Source organism: Dendrobates tinctorius, unplaced genomic scaffold (genome assembly GCF_039654945.1).
Source record: "Dendrobates tinctorius isolate UK_male_01 unplaced genomic scaffold, ASM3965494v1 ptg000007l, whole genome shotgun sequence".
Classification (NCBI taxonomy): Eukaryota; Metazoa; Chordata; class Amphibia; order Anura; family Dendrobatidae; genus Dendrobates; species Dendrobates tinctorius.
In genome coordinates, this window is record NW_027361675.1 from 10,085,331 (window position 1) to 10,099,273 (window position 13,943).

Here is a 13,943-nt window from a genome sequence, read left to right on the forward strand (position 1 = left end):
CACAGGAATTTTTTGAATATTTAAAAAAAATTGAACATTTAACTTTTTTTCACAAAAAAAATACTTCAGGTTCAATTTTTTTTATTTTACCAAGGGTAACAGGAGAAATTGGACTGCAAAAGTTATTGTGCAATTTGTCTTGAGTACGCTGATACCTGATATGCGGGGGGGAACCACTGTTTCTGCGCATAGCAGACCTCAGAAGGGAAGGAGCGCCGTTTGACTTTTTCAATGCAAAATTGGCTGGAATTCAGATCGGACGCCATGTCGCGTTTGGAGAGCCCCTGATGTACCTAAACAGTGGAAAACCCCCACAAGTGACCCCATTTTGGAAACTAGACCCCCCAATGAATTTATCTAGATATGTGGTGAAAACTTTGAACCCACAAGGGCTTCACAGAAGTTTATAACGTACAGTGGTACAATTAAAAAATCTTTTTTTTTCCACAAAAATGATCTTTTCACCCCCAATTTTTATTTTCCCAAGGGTAACAGGACTGTAAAAGTTATTGTGCAATTTGTCCTGAGTACGCTGATACCCCACATGTGGGGGTAAACCACTATTTGGGCGCATGGAACAGCTCGGAAGGGAAGCAGGCGATTTGACTTTTTGGCTGGAATTGAGATCGGACACCATGTCGCGATTGGAAAACCCCTGATGTACCAAAACAGTGGAAACCCCCCACAAATGGCACCATTTTGGAAACTAGACCCCCCAAGGAACATATCTAGATGTGTGGTGAGCACTTTGAACCCCCCACTGCTTCACAGAAGTTTATAACGCCCGGGCGTGAAAATAAAAAAATCGTATTTTTTCCACAAACATGATCTTTTAGTCACCAATTTTTTTTTATTTTCCCAAGGGTACAAAGAGAAATTGGACCCCAAAAGTTGTTGTCCAACTTGTACTGAGTGCGCTGACACCCCATATGTGGAAGAAAACTACTGTATGGACACACGTCGGGGATCGGAAGGGAAGTAGTGACGTTTTGGAATGCAGACTTTGATGGAATGGTCTGCGGGTGTCATGTGCGTTTGGAGAGCCCCTGATGTGCCTAAAATATTGAAACTCCCCACAAGTGACCCCATTTTGGAAACTAGACCCCCCATGGAACTTATCTAGATGTGTGGTGAGCACTTTGAACCCCCAAGTGCTTCACAGAATTTTATAATGCCTGGGCGTGAAAATAAAAAAATCATTTTTTTCCACAAAAATGATATTTTTGCCCCCAATTTTTTATTTTCCTAAGGCTTACAGGAGAAATTGGACCCCAAAAGTTGTTTTGCAATTTGTCCTGAGTAGGCTGATACCCTATATGTGGGGGTAAAACACTGTTTGGGCGCATAGCAGAGCTTGGAAGGGAAGGAGCACCATTTGACTTTTTCAACGCAGAATTGGCTGGAATTGAGATCAGACGCCATGTTGCATTTGGAGAGCACCTGATGTGCCCACACAGTGGAAACCCCCAATTCTAACTCCAACCCTAACCCCAACACACCCCTAACCCTAATCTCAGCCCAAACTCTAGCCTTAACCCTAACCCTAGCCCTAGCCCTAAAACTAGCCCTAGCCCTAACCCTAATGGGAAAATGGAAATAAATACATTTTCTTTTAGTTTTATTATTTTTCCCTAACAAAGGGGGTGATAACGGGGGGTTTGATTTACTATTTATGGCGTTTTTTATGTTTGGCGGCTGTCGCACGCTAAAAGATGCTTTTTATTGTAAAAATAGTTTTTGCATCAGCACATATTGAGAGCTATAATTTTTCCATATTTTGACTCACCGAGTCATGTGAGGTCTTATTTTTTGCGGGACGAGTTGCCGTTTTTATAGGTACCATTTTCGGGTACGTGACATATTTTGATAGCTTTTTATTCTGATTTTTGGGACGCAGAATGAACAAAAACCAGCATTTCATGAATTTCTTTTGGGGGGGTGCATTTACACCATTCTGCGTGCGGTAAAATTGATAAAGCGGTTTTATTCTTCGGGTCAGTACAGTTACAGCGATACATCATTTAGGTCGTTTTTTATGTTTTGTCGGTTTTATGCAATGAAAACTATTTTATATAAAAAATAATTATTTTTGCATCGCTTTATTCTGCGAGCTATAACTTTTTTATTTTTTTGCGGATGATGTTATATGGCAGCTCATTTTTTGTGGAACTAGCTGACGTTTTCAGCGGTACCATGGATATTTATATGCGTCTTTTTGATCGCGCGTTATTGCACTTTTTGTTCGGCGGTATGATAATAAATCATTATTTTTTGCTTTGTTTTTTATTTTTATTTTTTAAGGGGTTCGCTAAAGGGGTTAACTAATGGGACTGTTTTATAGGGCGGTTCGTTACGGATGCGGCGATACCAAATATGTGTACATTTATTGTTTTGTTTTTTTTTTTATTTTCAAAAAATGAATTTATTGGGGAATATTTTTTTTTTTTTTACTAATTTAGCGATTTTTTAAAAATTATTTTTACACATTTTTTTTTAACTTTATTATATTGTCCCATGTGGGACATCACTGTCCTGTGACTGATCGCTGATCTGTCACATCACAGATCACTGTGACAGATCGCTGATTGAAGCAGACTTCCTCATGCCTGCGCTTTGTAGGGAAAGAGCCCCCCGCAGCAGCGCTGCACATTGCGCTGCCATGGGGGGCTCAGGGAAGCACGGAGGGAGCCCCCCCCTGCCGATGCTTCCCCTTAACCCCCGGTACACGCGATCGTGTTTGATCGCGTTGTGCAAGGGGTTAATGTGTCGGGGGCGGTCCGTGACCGCCCCTGACACATTGTGCCTGGTGTCAGCTATGATAATTAGCTGACACCCAGCCGCAATAAGCGGCGCTCAACACGTGGGCGCCGCTTATCGCTATGACGTATTATCCCGTCCCTGGGAATTAAGTCCCAGGACACATGGACGGGATAGTAAGTCTAATGGCAGAAAGGGGTTAAATAAGAAAATAAATTGTCCCCAGGGGTGAATAACCCCAAGGTGCTTTTCTGGGGAGTCACGCTTACCTAGTGATCCTCTGGCAGGTACAGCTCTCCTGTCAATCCAGAAAGAAATCCATGACAGCATCTCCATGAGCATCGCTGGGAAATAGGTCTGAAGCAGGAAGAAGAATATGTGCCGTCTCAGGATGAAGTTGATGAAGAGTCTGTTGTACCATCCTATTAAACAGACGACATTTGTGTAATATTCATCCTGCCGGTTACAGGAGCATGATACAGGATTACTTGTTCTATGGGAAGAATCTTTAGGCTAAGTTCACACTGGGCATTTTTTCAGCATTTTTTTATGGAAATTTTCATCTGCGTTTTAAAGCACCAGCAAAGTCTATGAGGTTTCAGAAATCTCATACACACACATTGGGGTTTTCATTACCATTATTTTGTGCTTTGCATGTTTCTTTGGACATAGAGCATGTCACTTCTTTCAGCGTTTTTCACCCATTGACTTGAATGGGTGGTGAAAAATGCTGCAAAAATGCAGGTATCAGGTTTTGATGCGTTTTTTTGTGCCAAAACCTGATTCTATGGAAAAGGACTTTTTTTCAACACCAAACTTTAATCAGTATCAGGGGCTGGCTGGCAAATTGTAGCCTGGGGGGCAAGCACAATGCAGTGGCCCACTGTGACGTGGGCCGCGGCCCTTCTGTCACCCCTTTTTTCGAATATGAGCTGCCGGCACCGACATCAGGGGCTTATCTACAGCATTCTGTAATGCTGTAGATAAGCCCCCGATGTAACCTGAAAGACAAGAAAAATGAGTTAGATTATACTCACCCAGGGGCGGTCCGAGTCCGGACCGATGGGTGTCGCAGTCCTGTCCAGCGCCTCCCATCTTCTAATGGTGACGTCCTCTTCTTTTCATGTCGTGGCTCCTGCACAGGTGCACTGCTCTGCCCTGTTGAGGGCAGAGCAGAGTCCTGCAGTGCGCAGGCGCTGGGAGAGGTCCGGTGCCTGCGCACCGCAGTATTCTGCTCTGCTCTGCCCTCAGCAGGGCAGAGCAGTGCACCTGCGCCGGAGCCACGACAAGAAGGAAAGAAGAGGATGGCATAGCATGAAGATGGTAGGCGCCGGACTGCAACACCCATCGGACCAAGACCGGACCGCCCACCGGTAAGTATAATCTAACGTGTTTTTCTTCTCTTTCAGGTTACATCGGGGCTTATCTACAGCATTACAGATAAGCCCCTGATGTTGATCCCGGCAGCTCATATTCGAAAAAAGGGGTGACAGAATCCCTTTAAGGCATCGGTCTCCTGTAGTAGCACTTGAGTATAGCACATGTGCGACAGAAGTACACCTTCTAACAACCCATTTCATAAAAATGGTTGAGGAACAATAAATACTTATCAATAGAAAAAAGGCTCTGTTGGTGTATCACCACCGAAAACATAAGTAAGTGCTCAATTAACAAATTTATTTCTCTCATTTGCTTCATCTCAGCGTGTTAGCCAGGGGTCCACAGCATACCATATATTGATATCAGCACAAATCCTGCCATGCTGCAGGTCCAGCTCTCTGAACCCTCGGCACACTATACCACCACCGTCAGCACATGGTAATAGCACCGTAATTTTACTAAATTATTGGTAGTGGTTGTAGTAGTGCCTATACAACCAGCCGATAATTAAGTGACCACCAAATCAAATCCCTCTCCTGGGCAGCCCATTCTCCAGACCTGAACCTCACTGAAAACCTCTGGAATGTAATCAAGAGGAAGATGGATAGTCACAAGCCATCAAACAAAGAAGAACTGCTTACATTTTTGTACCAGAAGAGGCATAAGTTCACCCAAAAGCAGTGTGACAGACTGGTGGAAAGCAGCCAAGAGGCATGAAAGCTGTGATTAAAAATAATGGCTATTCCACAAAATATTGATTTCTGAACTCTTCCTGAGTTAAAACATTAGTATTGTTATTTTGAAATGATTATGAACTTGTTTTCTTTGCATTATTTGAGGTCTGAAAGCACGCGAACCGGAGGCAGGGAGAGAAGCACAGTGACAGGGAACAGGACGAAGAAAGTATGTGGTGTTTTTTTCCTTATGTGTATTGTCTATTTGGGTGGGCATGGGGAGGCTATGGGGGTGACGACATGGTGCTGCACACCTGGGGTGGATGACGACATGGTGCTGCACACCTGGGGTGGGTGACGACATGGTGCTGCACACCTGGGGTGACATGAGGGGGTGATAGGGTGCTGCTGCTGCACATGGTGTATATAGGGAGGGTGTGTGGGGCTCATGCAGTATATATATGGGGAGGCTGTGTGGGGGCTCATGCAGTATATATATGGGGAGGCTGAGTGGAGCTCATGCAGTATAAGGGAAGGCTGTGTAGGTCTCATGCAGTATATGTGGAGGCTGTGTTGGGCTCACGCTGTATATAGGGAGGCTGCATGGGGCTCATGCAGTATATAGGGAGGCTGCATGGCGCTCATGCAGTATATGGGGAGGCTGTGTGGGGCTCATGCAATATATGGGGAGGCTATGTGGGTCTCATGCAGTATATGGGGAGGCTGTGTGGGGCTCATGCAGTATATGGGGAGGCTGTGTGGGGCTCATGCAGTATATGGGGTGGCTGTGTGGGGCTCATGCAGTATATGGGGAGGCTGTGTGGGGCTCATGCAGTATATGGGGAGGCTGTGTGGGGCTCATGCAGCATATGGAGAGGCTGTGTGGGGATAATGCAGTATATGGGGAGGCTGTGTGGGGCTCATGCAGTATATGGGGAGGCTGTGGGGCTCATGCAGTATATAGGGAGGCTATGTGGGGCTCATGCAGTATATGGGGAGACTGTGGGTCTCATGCAGTATATGGGGAGGCTGTGTGGGGCTCATGCTCTATATATAGGGAGGCTGTGTGGGTCTCATGCCGCATATAAGGGGCTGTTGGGGGTGCTCATACAATATACAGAAGGGGCTGTGCTCAGGTTCAAACAATATATAGGGGGGTGTTGGCATTCTTAATTCTGCTCAATATACAATTATGATACAATTAATATTAATAAAATTATCAATAATATCATAATTATAAAATATCAATGCTAATATTGAGAAGAATTAATTTTGGCCTATTGGTTCGGCCCTCCACGACAGTCATGGTCTCATGTGGCCCCTCAGGAAAATTAATTGCCCATTCCTGTTATAGAGGGTCACATCCACAATACAGAGGGTCACATCCACAATAAAGAGGGTCACATCCACAACACAGAGGGTCACATCCACAATACAGAGGGTTACAAACATTATAGACGGTCACATCCACATTGTAGAGAGTCACATCCACATTGTACAGAGTCACATAAACATTTTAGAGAGTCACATGATGTGACCCTCTAAAATGTGGATATGACTATCTAAAATGTGGATTTGACCCTCTAAAATGTGGCTGTGACCCTCTAAAATGGGGATGTGGCCCTCTAAAATGTGGGGAGAGAAAGAATAGAGAGAAAGAAAGAACAGAGAAAGAAAGGAAAGAACAGAGAGAGAGAAAGAAAGAAAGAACAGAGAAAAAAGAAAGAAAGAGGGTAAAGAAAGAACAGAGAGAGAAAGGAAGAGGGGAAAGAAAGAGAGAACAGAGAGAAAGAAAGAACAGAGAGAGAAAGAAAAAAGAAAGATTAGAGAGAAAGAAAGATTAGAGAGATAAAGAAAGGGGAAAGAAAGAACAGAGAGAGAGAGAAAGGAAGAGGGGAAAGAAAGAAAGAACAGAGAGAAAGAAACAGAGAGAGAAAGAAAAAAGAAAGATTAGAGAGCGAAAGAAAGAACTGAGAGAGAGAGAAAGAAACAGAAAGAAAAAGAAAGATTCTATAAAGATACTATAGCAGCCCGGCTCCCATTGTAATGCCCACTTGAGCCTCCCGATGCAGGACATATCATGGCCGACATCCCCGCTCTCCGCGCTGTCGAAGGAGGACACAGTGATGGATCTGAAGCATTCCCTGAAGTGCCTCCATGGTTCCGTCACAATCTCCTCCCGAAATTACCTCATTTCTGGTCAGCTTCTAGCACGCCATTTACGGTGGAACATCACGTGCAAATTTTAAAGTGAACCTCGGGGCTCCGCCGTGTACTCCTGTGTCCATGGGAAAAGCTCCCAGCCGGGGCAGATTCTCTCTCAAAATCGGGACTGTCCCGCTGGATCTGGGATGGTTGGGAGGTATAAATGCTCCCCACCATACACCTTGTACACACATGGCTCCGCACTCTTCATACACACACGCAGGCTCGGACTGGCCCACCGAGGTACCGTTGGATCCCTCGGTGGGCCCCGCCCCCGAATGTCACTGTCACTCACTGGTCGCTCGTACCCAGGCCAGGGCAGGGCCGGCGTCAGAACCCGGACAAGTGCCGGGGCCCTGGCGAGATGGGAGGGCCCACTCACGCTGTCTGGGATACCTGCCGGCCGCCGCCACGCCCCCCATGTACTGACCCCATCCTGCGCCCTCCGCGAGGGACCCACGCAGTGGCGCAGCCCCTTACAGCCAGCAATGATCATCACTTCCTTCGGCTGTAATCTTGTGTGCGGTGTCAGCACAGGACCTGTGATGAGGTCACAGGAGGGGAGGAGTCGGGTCACATGATCAGGGTGGCTGCAGGACCCTGCTGTGCTGGTCGCTTGTCATTATGGTGCTGGTCTGGATGGATGAGGTAACGTTTATGTGTGGGACAGTGGGGTCAGGGAGGGGTTTAACAAGGTGGATGTAGCAGAGCCGTGTGTGTACTTGTGTGGGGTCAGGAGGGGTTTACAAGGTGGATGTAGCAGAGCCGTGTGTGTACTTGTGTGGGGTCAGGAGGGGTTTACAAGGTGGATGTAGCAGAGCCGTGTGTGTACTTGTGTGGGGTCAGGAGGGGTTTACAAGGTGGATGTAGCAGAGCCGTGTGTGTACTTGTGTGGGGTCAGGAGGTGTTTACAAGGTGGATGTAGCAGTGCCGTGTGTGTACTTGTGTGGGGTCAGGAGGTGTTTACAAGGTGGATGTAGCAGAGCCGTGTGTGTACTTGTGTGGGGTCAGGAGGGGTTTACAAGGTGGATGTAGCAGAGCCGTGTGTACTTGTGTGGGGTCAGGAGGGGTTTACAAGGTGGATGTAGCAGAGCCGTGTGTGTACTTGCGTGGGGTCAGGAGGGGTTTACAAGGTGGATGTAGCAGTGCCGTGTGTGTTCTTGTGTGGTGGTCAGGAGGGGTTTACAAGGTGGATGCAGCAGTGCCGTGTGTGTACTTGTGTGGGGTCAGGAGGTGTTTACAAGGTGGATGTAGCAGAGCCGTGTGTGTACTTGTGTGGGGTCAGGAGGGGTTTACAAGGTGGATGTAGCAGAGCCGTGTGTGTACTTGTGTGGGGTCAGGGAGGGGTTTACAAGGTGGATGTAGCAGAGCCGTGTGTGTACTTGTGTGGGGTCAGGTAGGGGTTTACAAGGTGGATGTAGCAGAGCCGTGTGTGTACTTGTGTGGGGTCAGGGAGGGGTTTACAAGGTGGATGTAGCAGAGCCGTGTGTGTACTTGTGTGGGGTCAGGAGGGGTTTACAAGGTGGATGTAGCAGTGCCGTGTGTGTACTTGTGTGGGGTCAGGAGGGGTTTACAAGGTGGATGTGGCAGAGCCGTGTGTGTACTTGTGTGGGGTCAGGAGGGGTTTACAAGGTGGATGTGGTAGTACCGTGTGTGTACTTGTGTGGGGTCAGGGAGGGGTTTACAAGGTGGATGTAGCAGAGCCGTGTGTGTACTTGTGTGGGGTCAGGGAGGGGTTTACAAGGTGGATGTAGCAGTGCCGTGTGTGTTCTTGTGTGGGGTCAGGAGGGGTTTACAAGGTGGATGTAGCAGAGCCGTGTGTGTACTTGTGTGGGGTCAGGAGGGGTTTACAAGGTGGATGTAGCAGAGCCGTGTGTGTACTTGTGTGGGGTCAGGAGGGGTTTACAAGGTGGATGTAGCAGAGCCGTGTGTGTACTTGTGTGGGGTCAGGGAGGGGTTTACAAGGTGGATGTAGCAGTGCCGTGTGTGTTCTTGTGTGGGGTCAGGAGGGGTTTACAAGGTGGATGTAGCAGAGCCGTGTGTGTACTTGTGTGGGGTCAGGAGGGGTTTACAAGGTGGATGTAGCAGAGCCGTGTGTGTACTTGTGTGGGGTCAGGAGGGGTTTACAAGGTGGATGTAGCAGAGCCGTGTGTGTACTTGTGTGGGGTCAGGGAGGGGTTTACAAGGTGGATGTAGCAGAGCCGTGTGTGTACTTTGTGTGGGGTCAGGGAAAGGTTTAACAAGGAGGATGTAGCAGAGCCGTGTGTGTACTTGTGTGGGGTCAGGAGGGGTTTACAAGGTGGATGTAGCAGAGCCGTGTGTGTACTTGTGTAGGGTCAGGAGGGGTTTACAAGGTGGATGTAGCAGAGCCGTGTGTGTACTTGTGTGCAGGGTCGGACTGGGGTGTCTAGGGCCCACCAAGGGAATTAATTTTAGGGGCCCACCTACAGTAATGTACAACTCAACATTTAGGCTTTGAGACAGCGGAATTACACCATGGGTATTTTTAGGGACTGCTTCTGATTTTTCTTCAGAAACATAGGGTTGTTTAGAAGACATTGCTCTATAAATAAAATAATATATTACATTTTATCTGCTGACTAGTGATGAGCGATTATTTCCAATTATGAGAATAATGGGAAATAATCGGCTGGTCTTTTTTAACTGGTATTTGAGGGTCTAAAGTAAAATATCGGAAATCGGAATTCCGATTTCCGATATCAATAGAAGTCTATGGAGAGAAATATCGGCATTTTTAAAAATGCCAATCCCCACTGTGTAATATAACCAGCGGGAAATCATCCCACTGGTTACATTGTCTAATAATCATTATATTTTATATATATTTTGAACGGAGCTTACTACATCGACATGATACCAGAACGGAGCTTACTACATCGACATGATACCAGAACGGAGCTTACTACATCGACATGATACCAGAACGGAGATTACTACATCGACATGATACCAGAACGGAGGTTACTACATCGACATGATACCAGAACGGAGGTTACTACATCGACATGATACCAGAACGGAGGTTACTACATCGACATGATACCAGAACGGAGGTTACTACATCGACATGATACCAGAACGGAGGTTACTACATCGACATGATACCAGAACGGAGGTTACTACATCGACATGATACCAGAACGGAGGTTACTACATCGACATGATACCAGAACGGAGGTTACTACATCGACATGATACCAGAACGGAGCTTACTACATCGACATGATACCAGAACGGAGCTTACTATATCGACATGATACCAGAACGGAGCTTACTACATCGACATGATACCAGAACGGAGGTTACTACATCGACATGATACCAGAACGGAGCTTACTACATCGACATGATACCAGAACGGAGCTTACTACATCGACATGATACCAGAACGGAGCTTACTACATCGACATGATACCAGAACGGAGGTTACTACATCGACATGATACCAGAACGGAGCTTACTACATCGACATGATACCAGAACGGAGCTTACTACATCGACATGATACCAGAACGGAGGTTACTACATCGACATGATACCAGAACGGAGGTTACTACATCGACATGATACCAGAACGGAGGTTACTACATCGACATGATTCCAGAACGGAGCTTACTACATCGAGATGATACCAGAACGGAGGTTACTACATCGACATGATACCAGAACGGAGGTTACTACATCGACATGATACCAGAACGGAGCTTACTACATCGACATGATACCAGAACGGAGGTTACTACATCGACATGATACCAGAACGGAGGTTACTACATCGACATGATACCAGAACGGAGCTTACTACATCGACATGATACCAGAACGGAGGTTACTACATCGACATGATACCAGAACGGAGCTTACTACATCGACATGATACCAGAACGGAGGTTACTACATAGATACAATACTTACTACTTACACGCAGAATGTAACTATGGCTTCTCCCCTGTAAATTTGATGCTGAAATAAAAATGTACATATCACACTTTCTGAACATAACTTTGGCTTCTTCCCTGTGTGAATTCCCTGATGTACATTTGATTTCTTTGGAGTTGATTTGACAGAAACAAATTGTGAGCGAATAACTCATTGATTTTGAATGGAGCTTACAACATAGACATGATACCAGAGGGGGCCACTACACAGCCCAGGCAGAGAGGGACCCACTACAAGGCCCTGGCAGAGGGGGCCCCACTACATGGCCCGGTAGAGGGGGTCCAATACATGACCCAAGCAGAGGTGGGCACACTACACAGCCCAGGCAGAGGGGGGCCACTACACAGTCCAAGTAGGGGGGGGCACACTACAAGGCCCTGGCAGAGGGGGGCCCACTACATGGCCCGGTGGAGGGGGGCCACTACATATGGCCCGGTGGAGGGGGCCCGGCCCACTACACAGACCAGGCAGAGAGCGGCCCACCACACAGACCAGGCAGAGGGGGGCCCATCACACAGACCAGGCAGAGAGCGGCCCACCACACAGACCAGGCAGAGAGGGGCCGCCCACCACACAGACTAGGCAGAGGGGGGCCCACCAGTGCCACCACACAGACCAGGCAGAGGGGGGCCCATTACAAGGCCCAGCGCAGCGCTAGATGCCAATGCATTCCTCCTGAGTCCTGTACATTGGTGGCAGTGTGGGTGGCACTGCACTTTTACTTACATTAATGCAGAAGCAGCAGCAGCGCTGGATGCAGTCACAGGCAGCCGAGGTGGTCTGCAGAGGCAGCGACGCGTTGTCCCGGGCTGCACACACACAGAGACAACGCGGTCACGTGAGGAGGGACACCAGGGGTGGAGTCGGCACTGCTTTCCTGCCCTGTGTGCTGTGTGGCTGAGTCGAATGGCGGAGGTGGGTGCCGCACTGTACGGGCGGGCCAGGGGCCGGGCAGACGTGATCGGGGCGGCGCCGGCGCTGCGGTACTGGCTGCTCTGACTGCAGTTTCTAATGGATGGATGATCTGATTCATCACAACACAGGGGCTGGCTGGCTCTTTTCAGCCTGGGGGGCAATCACAAGCCAGTGGCCCTCCAGTTGCGGTGCTTTTGCCCTGCTTGTCTCTTGCCGCTGCATTAAAGCAGCAGCGATAACAGGCTTTAATAACAGGCTGGTACATAGATATGGGAACAGAATGGAGCTAGCTGCATATATATTGGAGCAGAACCAAGTTTACTGCCTACATAGATACTGTAACATAAGCAAGCTGACTACATAGACACGAGACCGGAACCAAGAATGCTACGTAGACAAGGAAACTGACTGGAGTTTACTACAGAGATATGGGAGCAGAACCGAGCTAACTACAGAGAAATGGGAAAAGAGCGGAGCTTACTACAGAGATATGGGAGCAGAACAGAGCTTACTACAGAGATATGGGAGCAGAACCGAGTTTACAACAGAGATAAGGGAGCAGAACCGAGTTTACAACAGAGATAAGGGAGCAGAACCGAGTTTACAACAGAGATAAGGGAGCAGAATCGAGCTTACTACAGAGATATGGGAGCAGAACCAAGCTTACTCCAGAGATATGGAAGCAGAACTGAGCTTACTACAGAGATATGGGAGCAGAACCGAGCTTACTCCAGAGATATGGAAGCAAAACGGAGCTTACTCCAGAGATATGAGTGCAGAACCGAGCTTACTCCAGAGATATTGGAGCAGAACCGAGCTTACTAGAGAGATAAGCCTGCCACAGTCCCACCGCCCGCTCTTGGAAAAACTCATCTTCTACACCACGTCCTCATTAATCTATTAACAGTTCCCAGCAAACACCAGATCACATACATAACCAGCAGCTTTTGTTTTGGCCAAAAGAATTTTTAAGCCACCACCACAACAAGGTAGACTCTTTTGGCCGGGCCATATTCTAGTCTTACTTATTAAACATTTCCTAAAATATCCAATACTCTTTTTAGGTTTATTTCTATTTATTTTTCTTTAAGGGAATGAGTGGCATATATTTTTTAGAATGACCATTAATACCACATACAAGGGACAAAAACTGTCACACCATGACCAGACCATATATTACCACCACATAGCGACCGAATAATACCATATATAAGGAACAAATACCTCCATACCATGACCAGACCACATATTACCATCACATAGTGCCAAATAATACCACATACAGGGAGAAATACCGCCACACCATAACCAGATCACATACAACCACCATATAGTGACCAAAGACTACAATACAGATCATTAATAAAAAATTACACAACACTAATGCCATTATACACAGGAGCTTTGTATATAGTGTACAGGTAATACAGAGCTCATCAGTGACATTATACACAGGAGCTCTGTATACAGTGTCAGTGTCCAGGTAATACAGTGATTACCTGTGACATTATACACAGAAGCTCTGTATATAGTGCACAGTGAACAGGTTATAGTGTATAGTGTCAGTGTACAGGGAGCACACTGACTCACCAGTGACGTCTCCAGCTGATGTCCCTCATCTTTGCTTTTCTTTTTTATGCAGGGCAGACGGCCATCATTTCTTTCAGCTAGGACTCGTCTCTGCGTAAAATAACACAAAGTTACCTTGAGCACGGCTTCCACAGCACATTCCCCATTTTTCCCCTTTCTTCTACACTACACATCTAAATACAGACGTGCACCCACCATTAATATATAATAATCCACCATTCCAAATATAAATTAAAATTCAACACTGCGCCCCCACCAACAATAAATAGCAATTTCCCCACCTAATATATACATTAATTAGCCCCGTACTCTTCCACCAATTCATTACCAGTCACTGCATCCTCAATGTCCCCCAATATGTGCCTCCCGCTCCCCCAATTCGTTATATTTATATGCCCCTTCCGCCCCAATTCATTGTCATGTCTTTCTCTCCCACCCTCTATTCATGATCAACTGCTCTAC